Raw genomic sequence first — 15,548 nt, forward strand, 5'->3', positions numbered from 1 at the left:
AAACAGGACTTCGAGTATTTCCTCATCTGCATGGAGCGCTGTGCTCCTGAGTCTGAGAAACTCACCCCCTGGGAACCTTCCTTCTCTCAGCACAGCCACGCGAGCAGAAGGGCCATCCACAGCACAGCCCGAGCAGATCCTTGTCTAATTAGAGCCCTCCTGGCTGTTTTCCCACCTTTATGGCTTTGTAGCTATTGTTGTTTTCATCACAGAAATCCCCCTTTCAACCCAAATCAAGTGCAATATCCTTCCTTGACCAGTTACAAAACCTATATTATATAAGGAGGTATAACTGTATTTTGAGCTAGATTTTAAAATCACTGACAAGCAAAAGTAACTTTGGTAGTAATACTTCAAAAATTGAGAAAATAATCTATAGTTGTATTATGATATGTGAGAAAGAAATATCATGCAGACATTTACAAAACAAGGTAGAAGGAATCTTGTCCTCCAGCCAGTGTTTGTAAGTTTGTTCAAGAAGAAAACAAAACATAGATGAACAGAACTACTGATCCCTGTGATTAGAATAGAAATCTTATTGTTCTATCAATACAAAAAATGTGCTTTTAAACTTTCCCTGAGAATGAATACTGTACTTTTATAACATTATTCATAGTGTCCTTTATCATGAGAAGACATTAATATTTCCTTAGAGTTCACAGAGAAAAAAAACACTCCATCAATCTTTCCTTTTCAATTCGAGATCTATTATGGAAAAGTTGTGAATATCTTTCAAACAAAGGATGTATAATATCTGGCTTTCTCTCTTGAGAGTGATCTGCCAGTTCCATTAGTAATGAGTGGTACATCATAGGATGAAAAGATGTGTACATTTTCTTGGATATAATGATCGTGAATGCATTTGTAAAAGACATATGAGTGGCCCGAATACCCAGCACACACATGAATGTGGTTGTAGATGATATGGGATAAAAGTAGAAGAAAGAGAGAACTCAAAAAGAAATAGAAAAATGCGTCTAGATTCATAAGTTTTGCAAGTTAAAAGTTCTGTAAAAGCAAGAACCAATATTACCAGGCATGCTGCATGGATAACAGGTTGCTGGTCCACAAGTGGAGTAACATGCCAGAAACTCATTCTAGCATAAAAGAGCTGTGCTCTGCGAGACCTTGGCGAGCTGGCAGGCAGCAGCTGTTCTTGGCCCAGCCAATCCACAGGGAGGCTGGGTCCTGGGCAGCTGTGGCACTGCCCCCCTTGGTAGGTGGGGCTGGAGGGGACTGCGTTCTCCCCAGCATCTACTCTTGTGCACGGGACACTCCGGGCTGGGTCTACAAGTTCCTGCTTCTTTGATGGTCGCAGGCATCAGGGTGAAGAAAACGGAGAAGTAAAAGAGGAGTCCATCCCTGCAGTGAAATCCACTGAGAGTGTGCTAAGAGTTAGAGCTGTGAGCACCCAGGGATGGCTTGGTAGGATTCCCAGGGCCACTAGAGACATGAGTGTGAAGGCAATGCTAACTTGTGATCCCTCCTCTTTCCTTCTGAAGCTGCAGTTCAGAACAGAAGCGATGCACACTGATAGTCATTGTTCTTTCTCCATTGTGGCAATTACACTGGATAAATGAAAAGTTTCCACAGAGAATTTTTTTAAACAGTTAATTGATGGGAGATGGAGACCTTTGTCCTGGTGGAAAGGAAGAAAGAGTGAATAAAGAGGAGTAGAAGAAGGAAGGATCCCAACAGATGCAGCGTGTTTATTTCTACACTGCAAAGGTAGAAGTCACCTGAATCCCCTGGATCTAAGAGTTTATTCACGGGGCTTGCCTCCCAAGCCCAGTATGCTTGAAACTTGCACAGCTTATTAATGTGACTTGCTCCTGGTGGCCAGTGCTGTGTAGAGAATATTTTTGTGTTAACTGAAGTCTTATTAACATGATACAAGATTTCAACAAAGATAGAGCACCTGATGATTTAAAAAGCAGAGAAATTAAAATTGATCTGTGTAGGAGAGGGAGCTGTTTTTCGACAATGGTCCATGAAATCTATCAGGAAGCTTCACATTTATGTTTAATTTCATCTTTCCCAAAAATGAGTTCCATATGGGTTGTGTACCTGAAATCAAATATAACACAGTGTGACCCTCAGAACATAATTTAGGAAAAGAAGTTGCTGATAAACGGACAGGGCAAAGCTTCTTAAATGAGACAGAATATTCCAATCTGATCCCAGAAAAGATATTTTATCATGGTTGATGTGAATGAACAATGTCTCTGAACTACAAACCAAGTGCAGCTCAAGTTTCTTCTGTCCCTGTAGCTCAGGTTCAAAATCAGAACCTGATGTAGCTGAAGCAAAATGTGTCATGTAGGACCATCTGTGTACTTATGCAATCCAGTTCTAGAAAGAGACCCCCATGCCTTCTGTTCTCCCCTGTCCCCTTGTGTGGGGATCAGGCTGTAGAGCTCCCTGTTTGTCACTGAGAACCGATCGCTGCACCTCTGTGGAAGAGCAGGACTCTTCCACAAGAATCCTGTTTTTGTGTCAGTTTAGGAGGGATCTGCCACTCCCTGTGGTGATTGCCTGGTGATTCTCCTCTACAGATCTCCTCCACTGATCCTTGTCTCCAAGTTCTAACCTGGGTCTTTAGCCTAAGCCCGATCTGCTCTTCCACTGCAAAACGTTATTTTCACTATACAATAATATGAATATTTTAATGATTTACCTGTGAGCTAAAACCCAATCTAAACTAAAAGTAAACAGAACAGAAATGATTCTAGAGGATTGAGGCAAAATTTAAAAAACTATTTCTTATAAAATATATGTATTTCTATGGCAAAGGAGCTCTATTAAAATATGTCAAATGAGTAAAAAGGGTGACCTTTGTGAACAATGATACAAATTTTAATTTTTGTACTAGTTAGTGAATGAATTAATATTTTTAATTTCTTAGGACACAGTCAAATATATATAAAAATTTTGGAGAGAGATGGGGCTGAGGCCAGGAATAAGGGATTTGAAAATGATAAAAATATTTTATTGTATGTTCTGATTGTTCCACAATGAAAGTTCCTGTCATGTAGTATGAACATATATCCTAACTATAAATTGAAGATAAAATAGCAATCCCTTCAATATTGTATGATATTACAGTAATTTTGGTAGTTTACTCCGGAGCCCATATATTCAAAGTTCATCAATATGTCAAAGGTACATACAGTTTAGAATAAAATGGCATTTCCAAGCACCAGCCAAATAGCTTAGTGGGTTAAAGCGCCTGCAAGCAGGTGCAGGGACTGGGGGTTCAATCCCTGGGTTTGCCATTCCCAGGGTGTGCTGAGATGGTGATTGAGACTGGGCATGGTGGCATGCACCTATAATCTCAGTACTTGGGAGGCTGTAAACAGGAGAATCACCATGAGTCTAATCTAGTAGTGAGATCCTGAGCACCCTGTAGATCCTTCCCTAAATTACAAAAAAAAAAAAAAAAAAGGCATTTCCAGCAGATGAAAACACCAGCATAAATGCATATTCAAAATTCTCTTTCTGTGGTCCATGGCTCTATTGCAGGACCCCCAAGATGTAGGAACCCATAGGCAGTCCTGTTTCACCTCCCACATATGATGTCCAAAACTAAAGGTGTGTGAAATCTCCTCACTGGATTCCCAGGCAAGTGTGAGTCCAGCCCCAAACACACCAGAAACGTCGTCGAACGTTTTGCCTTTCAAGTGCTCCTGGCCACTGTAGGCACGTACTCCACACTTTCAGATGCTTTTATTAGCACCACAGAACTACACAGTCGTGCCATTTGCATTATGCATGAGGCAGGCTCATCAGCCCACACCGCCTATGCTTGGAATTACATATGCCTAGCATACAGCTTCTTTTTGTATAGTAAACAAAAAAATTTCAAACCTTCTCCCAGTGTTTTGAGGTTGCTTGTTGTTTTCAGAGTGTAAAGATTAACTACAGTGAATCTTGTGAAGAAAAGTAACTGCTTAGCATTTAGACGGTTTACCCTACAAGGTAAAAAAACAAATCCCTTCACTACTCAATTTTTATCACACAAAGATGAGTCTTACAAGATACCTTAGAAGAGCTTGGAGAAAGCATCCGGAAATGATGGAAACTACATTTGTGTTTGCTAAGGGATCATCAGAGATGTTTGTCATCTGAAATTCACACCCTATCCCTAGGGGGGAAGCTGCTTATCATTTCATGGTGTAAGGACCCTCCCAGGTCTTAAATATTCATTTCACTGAGGACTTATTTCTACCTCATTCCCAGCCTTATGAGGTCAATACTTTAAGAGCAAGTGAGCTGCCTAGATGAAAACTCTCTCATGTTTCCCTGAAGGAATCCAAGCTGTCATTAACAGAGATCAAGCATGCATACATGGGACCTCTGAGTAAGAAAGAATGGTTAGCGAGGCTTCTTCCATATCTGAGCTGGATTTAGAAAGTGAGAACCACAGCCAGGGCAGTGCTGTCCCACACTGCAGCCCCAGCCTCAGAACAGACCTGCATGTTGTGAGTCAATGGCACAAATTCTCCCACTTTCCAGAAGGCCCCAAACACATTTCTGCCCAGTGAGAGTGTTGGGGAGGGGCTGTTGAGGACTGGGAGGTGCTCACGTTTAGTGAAGTGTAGTGAGATAGATTTAACAGGGGCCGGGGAGATGGATCAGTGGAATAAGCGCTTCTCTGGCAAGCGCGCGCGCGAGAGAGAGAGAGAGAGAGAGAGAGAGAGAGAGAGAGAGAGAGAAACAAATTGCAGGTTATGTTTAGGAATCAGGGTGCAAAGCCATTTCAACTTTGATGAGAATATATCCCATGTCTATGAAAATGCCAGAGAAAAAACAGCTTTCTCTGTTATAAAAAAGAAATAAACTGAGAAAACAGGCTACTGGAAGAATGATGGAAACAACTTTGAAAACCTATGAGAGGAAAGTAAAAATTTATATACAATATCTTAGACGAGTAAGTTTGGCCACTTTTGTGCACTAGGCGTAGGAAAGGTGGTTATTCTCTGTGGTGCTTAGTGAATCAACTACATCTGTAAATTTATCAGCAGAGCAATGGTTATCTATGATTTCATGAGCAATAAAGAAAGTTCAGGAGAGATATAAAAACATCTGCCAAGCCTCAGTGTAACATTCCTGGCACTGATGGTAATGGTGATGTCCTCAAATATTCTTTAATGAATATCAATAATTCTGTTTTCAAATCACAGTCACAAAATACCAAATGTACTGCAGTATATTAAAATATTTTATAGGTATATATAAAAATAGCTACCAAGGCTTTAATGTTGGTAGTGCATTCCAAAGCAAAAGATTAGACTCAGAATCAGAACATACACTGTTCTTAGTACTTCAACTTGTCCCCACTTTACCTTGTTACTATCAAAATATATGCCATTTATTTATTTATTTATTTATTTATTTATTATATGGCTACCGTAGGGGTTGAATCCAAGTCCTTATACATGTTATCCATCCTTATATATCCTCTGTTTTAAGAAAAGGATACTCAATATTACTAAAAAGTATGAGAAGCTATAAACACAAGTATCCGATAAAAGTTTAGCATCTGTCTATTAGAGATTTCCCCTTTCTAACACTGCTTTAAAATATCAAAACTATGAAATGGAGGTAAAATAAAAGCACTTAGCAATAGAAGGAAATTCCCAGTGGCTTTTGTGGTTGTACCTTCAGCAGCTTGTTCTCCAGGATGAAAGATCCGAGGGCTCTGCATGGTCAGGAATTACCCGCTCCCTTAACCCTGCAGTGGTAAATAAAGCACTGCTGGGATTTGCACCGGCCCCTTCATTTACACAAAATCCTTGGTTACTTCCAAGCTGAACTTCAGTGATACCTAGCTGCCAGAGAGACCAAATGGCCCACAAAGCTTAGATATAAGTGGTACTTTACAAAAACAAAAAGAGAAATACTGACCTCTGAATTAAGGAGTTTGTAGGACATTGTTCTGAGAAAAAAAAATGAAAAACCACAAGTGGGAAAGTAGCATAGGCGACAGAGAGTCAGGATTAATTTGAAAAACAATGTTGGGTTGGTATGATCACTTATAGGGCAGCAGCAGGGTGGAGGGTGGAGGAAGGAGGAAAGTCAGGATAGAAAACGGGAAGCTCTATCTAGTGGCTGTTTTAGGACTTACTTACAAATTGTTAAACACTATACAACTTTTAAGGTAAAACAGTAATTAACAACTGAATGTACAGTCCGGAGGTCAGAGGAACATTCACACTGATAGCTCTCCAAGTCCTCTTGTATTATGGAATTTTCAGTTTGCTTTGAAAACTAACAACAACAAAATAAGAATCAATTGAGAAAATTTAGAAAAACAAATAGAAGAGATCTGTCTTGAAATGTCACCCAGTATATTCAACATTATGGGAAAGTATTTGAAATTGTCAGATGAACATTAAAATATCCACTGAGAATCATTAATTTTGAAAGGCAAGGATATGAAATTATGATTTCATATCCTAAGATTTTTATAAATGTAATAAGGGAGAAAGTATAAAATATTGGACATGGCTTTCCAGGGAAAATCATACAGTACAAAACAAAAATCAAATCACTGATCCCGAAGTAAAAGAACATTAATAACAAGAACAAAAAAGATAGAAAATCACAAGAGGCCATTTCCTTGTGGGAGGTTACATTTTAAAGTGTTTGAAGTACACATGACAGTCAGGAAATTTGCAGGGGTCTCTTAAGGGAGATCAGAGCTGATCTGAGCTCCAGACAGAAAACCCTGCAGAGGAGGGTGACACTTGCTGCAGCTCTGCCTGCACCGGGCCCTTGCTCCTGCTGGCTGCAGGCAGAGCAGGCAGGACATGACCTCCCCTCTGCACCCGGGACACAAAAATGGTGCCTATCCTGTGGACCATGGTGCCCAACCAGATGTGTGCTTGCTGTTTGTGCCCCTATGTCCCACTGGAAAGTGTGACCTGGAGCCTAAGAGGTACCATTCATTTAAAAATCTACCTGTGGCTGAAGAGAAAAATTGTATATTAACACAGTTGCTCAAGGCTACATGCAATACATCCTAAAGTTGATTGATCTAGCTCCAGAAGCACGAGCTGTCTAGGGTGAGACACCTGTGTACGTTCATCTTTGGAAATGTGTGGGAAACACAGAAAAGGCTACCCTTTCCTGTATCTTTCTATGCAATTACGACTTTGTCGCTCCTGCCGTTGTATATTTCAATTTGTGAAATACGTATATGAAAACAAATTTTTCTCAAATGACCACTGTAAGGCCTTGTTCTCCAATAAACATCTTTTCCCAGAACCTTTAATTCAGCCTGCTGTGGGGACTCAGCACTGCTGGATGGTAGGGGGCGCTGCGCACACGTAGGTCGTGGAATCTCAGCCGGGCTGTATGGTTTGCGGCTGTGCCGCTTGCGCTTAAGAAAGTGAAAGCACCTTGTGATGCAGCCAAGGAGGAAAGTTTACGTTTGGATCTAAGATCTTCCACCCAGAGATTTAGCCAGACAAAGCAAACAACAACGAAAACAAAACAAAACACAAAAGCTACTACGTAGGCCTAGTATACCCATGAAGTTTAATAGTGCAAAAGATCACAGTTACAACTGGCTTTATAATTTCTGATCGCTGGTTCACTGATGCAGGTTTCTGAATTGAAATATTTATATATAAAGCCTGAGAGGCCTGGCCTGCTGAGCCTGTGCAGCTAGAGTGTAGTGCGCATTTGTTGTCAAATGTGGAATTTGTAGTTAAAACTCCATCTAGCATGAGCAACATTGCAGCCCTGGTTACAGTCTCACAAAAGCTTTTTCTCAGAGAAATTCCGTTTGCCCCCGTCTCCCTGTTGGCAATAGATCAATACAACAGAAGTGGTGGTGCTGGTGTATTTTGTCTTACCAGGCTCAGGTAGTTGGCAAAATGACAGTTTGGGCTGCAGCAGTTTGGAGCCCTGCTGTTAGTGGTCTCGGAAGTGTTGCCTGGTGCTATCTTCCATAGGACAGAATTTTCCTTGGGGATTGTGAGACTATTCGTGAGGCTACTTTTTTTTTTTTTAAATTGAATCAACCTAAAAAGATTGGTACACAGAGCAGTGTCTGGTCTGGTCACCTTACAGAAAAAAGGGAATAGTAATCCACTCTATACTCATTGCAGAGCAGTGACATGATGCTGGGAACACAGGAGTCAGAGGTGCAGGTGGAGGAATTATAGGGAAGGATGAGTTAACAGGGCCATGTGCCTGCTTCGCTCTCCTTGATGCGAATGACCAGACTGCTTGAAAATTTAGGCCAGGGTTTAGACTGTGGCAGACAGAAGATTGAAGTGGGATCTCAAACCTTACTGCACTACCAGAGCATTACAGAGAGACCTCAACATGTAACAGATTTAGAATCCTTTATTAGGTCTCAGAATGAAAGCGACCCCACAGGACACAGGGACACCATAAAGTTGTACCTTGTACGCATTCCTTCTCATACTCAGGTACCTGGCTGATTTCAGAACAACGTGTGCTCCATTTCTGGCTCCCATAGCCTACAGCCTTGAGATATCAGGTAGAAAAATGATTTTGTAAGACCCTCTTGCCTTTGGACTGGACTTGGCTTAAGCCAAAAATTTATCCTTTAAAAATTTTCCTTTGTAAATTTTTTTTTGGGGGGAACTGGGGATTGAACTCAAGCCCTTGTGCTTGCCAAGCAAGCACTTATTCTACTGAGCTATGTAGATTTTAAAATTTACAGTCCCCTTGCTTAAATCCCATGCGGAAACAGTGACCATCTACAGGGACCAGAAAGGCATTTTACAATTGCAAAGTAACCTCTATGTAAAAAGGTTGGTAAGCACCAGAATTATCCCAGTTCCCTTTGTGCACAGAAGATGGAACCAGACCTGCACCTAGCACTGCAGGCTTTCCAGCAGGACCGCCTTCTCCCTTGACGTTGTAACTCCTCCTTTCTCCACTTGCGATAAGGACTGCTGATCTCTCTACTCACTCTACCTGTTGCTTGAGCCCTCAAGGGCGTAGGGAGCGCAGGACCGAGGATCAAGGGGCTGCTTTCTTCCTGTATCGGAGCTGGACCTGGGCTCCTGGGGTCCCCAGCTCCCTGGGGTTCCCAGGGCTTCTCAAGCACCCATCAGGTGCTGGACTGGATCAATAATTCAAAAAGTGGTAAGGTTAGATCTTGACCCCCAGCCATACTCTCTTTCTTCTCCCTCTCTGTGCTCAACACTAAAAACCTTCATTTTCTTGTCTTTATGATAGGCCGCATCAACCTACAGATTTGAATTTATTCTGGTGTGGGTGAAGCTCTGTGCTTCAGGTAAGATAATTTATACTCAGTATTATATATTATATATATAATAATCTCAGGTTGTGTAGTTTGTGTTTATACGCATGTATCTTTTCTGCCACATGGTGGAGTAAGCGTGCTTTTGATAAAAAAAAAAAAACTGGAGTATAGTTAATAGTTTCATTAATTTTACTTTGTAATTGCACTTTGTGATTGATTTTGCTTCTGGATAGAGCATTCATTAAGTCTGGTTTGTGTGCCCATGAATTCAAAGGCTGCTACAATGGTTCGGTATACATTAGGATACTGCACGCTTTGGGCAATTCATGTTAGGTCCTTCTCCGTACAGACACTTGACATGATTTTAAGTCACTGTGTGTGAAATGTTAGTATAGGTACTGCAGCAGGTTGTTTGTTTCTAGGGAAGCTCCATTATTATGTTTTGCATTTAATATCTGAGGTTTCCTTTTCTTTTTGAAGTTAAAACCACAGCATTCAAGCTTCTTTGAAGTATAGGCACTTTGGAATAAGGAAATGGCTCTTGGTTTGTACCTGGGCACTGGGTTTCCAGAAGTTTCACCAGTGCTATATAAGGTCCACATCCTCAGGTGAAGTTTGAGGTACTTGTGGTCAACCAGGAGAACACGAAAGTCAGTGGTAGCACTAGGATAGCTAGAGTCCTGCCACGGGGGGCCGCCCTTCAGTTTTGTGCCCTCTAACATATTTACATATGCCAGCGCATTTAAATAGAATATAAAAGTGGCATATAGAGATACAGGTAGACAGTTTTTTTACAATGCAAAGTTTAAAATTGATTTAAAAAATGAGATAGCATTTCCAGAGTATAATAAATTACAGACATAATGTTTGTATTTACATGTGCCTTAATATTTACCGTGAAAAAATAGAGAAAATGTTTACAATGTAGTTGTCCTTTGGCCAATATTGGAACATAAAATATGCTACAGTAAAATCTCCCCCTTCTGACTCCTAAAGCTTCCTCCTCCTCAGCTAAGCCACTGTGTTGGCTACAGACGAACTTTTTTTTTTGTAAAGTGCCATGTGGGTAACTTTTCGTATATTTTCCATTAGGCAATAGAAGAATATGGATAATCGGGATTGCTACAAGGCTTCATATAGCCTCAGACACCTCTCATACTTTAATTCACATTATACCATACTGGGAGGGCCCACAAAGCCCATAATTAACTCCTTTTTGGACTTCCTTTTTTCTTTTTTTTAGCAGATATTAACATTCCAGAGATAGGCAACTGGATTCATCATTCTTGAGTCAAACATCAGAAGGGAGAAGCTCTTCGAGATTCTACCATCACAGCAGAGGGAGCTTACGTGAAGGGCTCACTGAAAGCAGGACACTTCAGTTAAGTAAATACTTAACTTGCCCACCCTGCCTTGCAACAGAGAGCTACCTGCACCGTGGACATTTTTCTTGCTGTGACATTTGTACCACTTCTGAACTCTGTTGCTTGTAGGTAGTACAGGCTCCCCTGGTGGTGCCTATTAAGAGCCTTGAAAAGCTGAGGAATTCAGCTGACACCCCTGCTTAACAATGATTTACTTTATACTAGTGCTGGGATTTTTGTCCCAAATTGTTCATACTGAAGGAAAATCCAATTCCTTTCTTGTCTGGGCTAAGCAATATGCCCAGGAAGCAGGGCAGGAAGGAGGCTGGGTGTGTGGGCGCCTGCCCACTTCACGTGTCTCTTTATTCTCGTGGTGGGTCTCACCGCTGCAGGGCAGTGATTGGAATAGACTGCAGCGCTATATACGTGAGGAGCAAGCTGAGTCTGTGCTGTTACGTACAGCCACTCTTTCTGACATATCTGAGTGGCCCATCCATATGACTTTGGAGAGTGAGGGTCATGGGAAAAACTTTTCAAAGAATGTAACTGATGCTGTCATTCAGAAATTTTCTGAGTCTTTCCTTTCAAGAAATAGCAGCCGCCCTGTGCCCAAACGTCTTGTTCACGGCTTCAAAGATGGACATTTCCAAATATGGGATGACTATCTGTGGGTCACTGCCACTCTGGGACACCTTAGCCAGACAGCTCCTCTTTGTTGGGAACAGCGCAAGCATTCACGCTCTGAATGGCCGAATGCCTCCAAACTCTTGGGCTGGCTTCCCCGTAAATGGTGTCAGCGCACAATCCTTTTAGAAAAAACCGATTGGTTTGCTACTGACTGGTCTTCAAGGCCTGATGTACGCTGGGCTGCCCCAAATGGCACGCAGTGGCTCTGTGGTGCCCATGTGTGGCCCTGGCTGCCTCCTGGCTGGATTGGCCGATGCACCTTGGGCTTCCCTTGGATTCAAGCGCGCTGGGTGGAAACTCTGGATCAAGCCGGCAACTTGTCTGTGTCACAGAACAGGACGACTCCACACGAGTCACATCTGCATAATGGTCTGTCCTCTCATTCTCATCCCTCTGTGCCACTAAGAGATGTTGTTGTGCAAGTAGACATCTTGAGCCACTACCTTGACAAAGCTCTTAATGACACCGGCAAAGAGATCTCTTTGTCAAATTTTGAAGTCCAACTTCTGAGCAAGGCAGAATTACAACAAGAGATGGCACACGATGCTCTGACAGCTGCAAAGCGCAAGATGTGTACAGCCCTGCATGGCGAATGCTGTGTGTACATCCCCAAGCACTCAGATGTGCAGGCTGTAAGCCCAGGTCCAACTACTGTTGCCCCAAGCATACTGGATCTCCACAGTAACATATCTGGATGGAAGTGGTTAATAGATCTTATTGGCGTTGTCATTGGGCTTCTTTTAGTTGGACTATGTTTAGTCAAATGTGTTCCAAAGTTTACTTCTTATAATTTAGCATCCTTCTGTGTCCCTAATAGGATTCTGCTCTGTTTTGAGCGAGTCTCGAATTCTGGACCTTCTGCCACAGCCCCTGACCCTGATTCTCAGGAAGAGCAGGGCCTTGAACTCGCTCCTCTTGAGGACCACACTCAGGAGGAAGATGATAGAGCGGTTCTGCTGTCCAGTCAGTGTTAGGGTCAAAGCTCTTGACAGAAAAATGTCAGGCAGATAGATAGTAGGCCTGAAGGCTTGGTTGGGGGTCTCACATGGTGTATATTATTAGGTAATCTTAGAAAAATTACAATATATATTATGTTTCTAATCATTTTTATGTCTTAGACCTTAAAATGGTCCCACAGAGCACAGTGACACCTTAGAGTGATGCACTGTGTAAGTTTCTTCTGAGTATCCTGGGTGCCATCATCTAGATCCCAGTGAGTTGAGGAGAGAAAATGTTCTTTAAACATCCTGCTGCACCACAGTGTGAGCCAGTTTAGATTGAGAACTTTTATTCCATAAATTTTCTTTTCCATGTTCCTTATGTGGTCAAACCTGTGAGGAAACTCTGGCCATCCAAAAGGACAGCAACGTATGTTGCAATTTCTAGCTAACTTTTAAACAAAAAATGTTAATAAGCATCATACGTATCTTAGTTCTATAAACACCAGGAATATTCTTTGTTATGTGAAAATGTACTGGAACTTTCACTTGGTGCTGATGTCTTTGTGGGATGTTGTGATTCTTAGTTTATATACTTTATAATAAAAGCTGAGTGTGTTTCTTCATGGCTTGTGTGTCTTGTCTGAATCCTTTCATGAATGGCACAAACAGGCAAGGACAAAAAACATACATGCTTGGTTTCTCGCTGTCTTAGCATGCAGGTTTTTGCTAACAGACTGTGACAGAGAGAAAGGGACATGGAAACAGTACTTTGCATCATCCCTGTTTTTATTGGGTGGGCCGCTGGGAATTGGTTTCAGGACCTGGTGCTTGCCAAGCAGGCACTGTGCCATGGAGCTCTGTCCCCGGCCCCCTGCCCCTGGCCCTGGTTTTTGCTAATTTATATGTTAATGACTTGCAAGTTCTGATAGCTGGAGATGTGATTACTCACACAATCTCCAGGGCTAGGTAGGGCACCAAAGGATAAAGCGCTGACTTTCACAGATAGGAGTACCTGGCACCGTAAGAACACTGACAAAACTACACGAGAGAACTCTGAAGCAGCCTGAAGGGAGTGTCCCTTTGATAAAGAGACAATGCAAACCCATTGGCTCAGGCCCAGTGATGTCCTTAGGAGTGGAGCTGAGGACATCCAACCAATACCCGGGGCCACAGCGCTACACTGCTTCCCAAGGTGAGGGCTGTTGTTCCCAGCAGCACACACTTGTAGACCCAGCTACGTGGGACACAGAGGCCATAGGATGACTTGAGCTCAAGAGTTGTGGGCCAGCCCGAGAGCATAACAATTCTGTTTCTTAGCGCGCAACCTGGGATGGAATGGACACTTCTATTAGGTTCTTTGATCCTGTCACCCAGCCCACACACAAAGAGAAAAAGGCATTAGACTCTTCTTGTTTGCAGGTGAGGAATTTGGCCATCAAAGGTGATAATGACCTTAATTTTCACTGCAAAGTTCTTGGCACTGAAAGTTTGACATTTTGTGCTGAAGACTGACAGCACTGTCTGAGCTGCTGTGTTCCTTCATAACTAGGGAAGAGTCATCAAAGTGGGGCATTCCAGGGCTGGGGAGGTAGCTCCGAAGAATAAGTGCTTGCCTGGCAAGGGCAAGGTCCTGAACTCAATCCCCAGTACCGCCAAAGAAAAAACAGTGAGGCATTCCAATCTCCGTCTGAACCCCAGATGTCTAGCTCCCCTTGGGCATTTAACCAAAGAGGTGCTACACATTACATGGGAAAAAATTCACTTCAGCTGGCCCTCAGTTTTAGACAACCTATGAATGGGGAAATCATGAAGTGCTAAAATCTCAGATAGGGGCTGGGGAGACAGCTTAGTAGAATAAGTGCTTGCCTGGCAAGTGTGGGGTCCTGAGTGCAATTCCTGGTACTGTAAAATAAATAAATAAATAAATAAATAAATAAATAAATAAATAAATAAGATCTCAGACAAAGGATATAGTATTTACACGCAGTGTATAGGCACATGCTACACCATGCTTCAGATACTTGGTGTATTACTTTCATTGCCCAGCACAGTGTAAGTGTATGTAAGTCGGTCTTATACTGTATCAGTTCTCAAAAAATGGCAACAAAAATGCCTATGTGTGCAACAGAAGCACAAATATTTCCTTTGAATATGTTTAATTCACAGTAGGTACACTGCACCTATCCAGAAAGTGGTAAGGAGGGCTGATGGTATTTCTTTCTTCTTCTTTTGTTTATTTATTTATTTATTTATAGCAGAACTGGGGATTGAACTCAGGCCTTTGCGCTTGCCAGGCAAGTACTTATTCTACTAAGCCATCTCCCCAGCCCCCTTCTTTTATTTTTTAGAGAGAGTGCAAAATAGTATTGAAACAGAAAAATTACAAGTGATAAAGAATTTCACTTAACAAAATAATCTGATTTTCACAGTATTTGTTGTAGTGTATAATGTTGTCTTCCAACTATTCATATTACCAAATATATGCATGCAAAATTATAAGAAGAAAAAAAGCACACACAACTGAAAAAGGCGACAAAACCAATTAAACCTTAACTGCTCTTTTCCACAGACCAGCAGAAATCCACTGTTGCCAAATCATCCTGCTTACATATGTAGACATACCTCTTTCCCACTTCCCCTCCTTTCCTTCTTGTCAACTAAGTAATTCTTTCCTTTTGAACAGGTTCATTCCCTTTTACCAGAATCTATTGTAACCTTCCTTTTTTTTTGTGTCCTGGGGATTGAACTCAGGCCCTTGCGCTTGCCAGGGAAGTGCTTATTCTACTGAGCCATCTCCTTGCTCCCCTACTGAGCTATCCCCCTGGTACCCATATTTTTTTTCTGGTTCTCACACTAAGGAGATAATATGATGTTTGCACATGTGGTTTTGATTTATTTCACTTAAGAACATGCTCTCTAGTTGTATCCATTTACAGATAAAAGCATTTATCCAAATTTACTCTGTTTTATAACTGAATAATACTCCATTGTGTAAAAATACCACATCTTCTTAATCTATTCCTCATTGATCTGCATTTGGTTTGTTTCCAAGATTTAGCTATGACAAATTGTGTTGCTATAAACATGGGTGAACACTTTTCACTGTGTAACGTGTTATCAGTTCTTCTGGAAAAATACCCAGGAGGGGAATAGCTGGCTTGAATGGGACCTCTAGTCCTAGCTTCTTAGGGAATTTCTGCATGGATTTATATAGTGGTTGTACCATTCTGCACTCCCATCAACAGTAAAAAAAGGGTTCCTTTTTCCCCACAGCCCTCCAGCATTTTTATTGGTTGATTTTTTTTT

This window comes from Octodon degus, unplaced genomic scaffold, assembly GCF_000260255.1.
Source record: "Octodon degus isolate 3935 unplaced genomic scaffold, OctDeg1.0 scaffold00002, whole genome shotgun sequence".
NCBI lineage: Eukaryota > Metazoa > Chordata > Mammalia > Rodentia > Octodontidae > Octodon > Octodon degus.